The sequence below is a fragment of the Lactuca sativa genome, chromosome 7 (genome assembly GCF_002870075.4).
Source record: "Lactuca sativa cultivar Salinas chromosome 7, Lsat_Salinas_v11, whole genome shotgun sequence".
Lineage (NCBI taxonomy): Eukaryota > Viridiplantae > Streptophyta > Magnoliopsida > Asterales > Asteraceae > Lactuca > Lactuca sativa.
Window position 1 is genome coordinate 161092368 of NC_056629.2, and position 1457 is coordinate 161093824.

The 1457-nt window shown below is 29.4% G+C and overlaps 1 non-coding gene across 1 annotated transcript; it reads left to right on the forward strand.

The window, feature by feature from the left end:
- The first annotated feature begins 360 nt into the window (after nucleotides 1-360).
- Nucleotides 361-461, forward strand: LOC111895753 (U6 spliceosomal RNA). The gene has a single exon (XR_002851671.1). It is a non-coding gene; the product is annotated as a U6 spliceosomal RNA (small nuclear RNA).
- Nucleotides 462-1457: the final 996 nt, after the last annotated feature.

A 1457-nucleotide genomic window follows, 5' to 3' on the forward strand; every position in this document is an offset into this window, starting at 1 on the left:
CACCCCCACCAATAGCTAACATATCCCCTTTCAATTAGACAACTTAACATTGGATTTTTTATTAACCAAATTCGAACTTGAAAGTCTATATATCTTTGAGTTGAAAAGTATGCCCAAGTAAACAAACATAAGTTTTTCTGGTTTACAACCTCTGATAGGTGCCATTTGTTCATCAACCGACTGAAAAGCAACTCCAAGTTGATATAATTTGATTTCTCAAGGTTCATAAACTTCAAATTATAAACCAAATAAAAGCAATTCAACACAATCATAAGATTTGCAATATTTTCTGTGAACCACTCTCCAAAACAACAAGACGTGATCATCATATAGTAAATGAGAGATCATCAAATAATTACCAACCAATTTTGGGACGTCCGATAAAATTGGAATGACGCAAAGAAGATTAACATGACCCTACAAGGATGCCACACATAAATCGAAAAATGGTCCATTTTTTAAATCTCGATATATGTATGATACTATGAATTATGATGTCTTTGATTTCAGATTCATGTATGATGATGTATGTATGATAATCTATATTGTACGTATGTATTCTATTATGTTATAAAATGTATGTATGATAATCAAATTTCATGTATTACATTTCATATTTCAATTTAAAATTTCTCAAATTTCAGATTATACGTATTGTATGTGCGTATGTTGTAAAATCTATGTATGTTGTAAATCCATTTTTAGTCTGGGGAAAATACAAATTCTAATAAGTGATAAGACCCCATAATCAAAGTGTAGCTAGTTATAGTAGGTTGCTGACAAGGTTAAGATCGATAACTACATTTTATGAGAGGCGTCGTTATAAATTTTGTTTAAGGCATGGTCAAACCATAATTGCTAATCATTTTTAAATAACTTATGGGTTTCATATTACATGGTTTTCATAACATACCGTTCTTAATGGTTAATGTGAGACTAACTCATTTGGTAAATATTTTGTCTTTTAGATTGGAGGTCCCGAGTTTTAATCCGGATATTGACGATTTTCTACAACTTGATGATAGTGATTTCTAACCACTAACCAACAGTTCAAAAAAACTAAAAATAAATAAATAAACAAGTGATCAACGATAATTGCTAATTATTTTTAAATAACTTATGGGTTCCATATTACATGGTTTTCATAACATACGGTTCTTAATTGTTAACGTGAGACTAACTTATTTGATAAATATTTTGTCTTTTAGATTGGAGGTCTCCAGTTTTAATTCGGGTGTTGGTGATTTCTATAACTCTGTGATACTAAAATCTAACCACTAACCAACACTTAAAAAAAACACTAATTAAACAAGTGATTAACGATGATGAAAATAGTATTACAAAAAGGGCAAGAAAATAAATGTTTCTTACTGTTTTAGATATCTATCCACATATACTTTAAGGAATATATTCCATCAAACCAATAATATAAAAGAATAATTCAACCAAACTCCCCA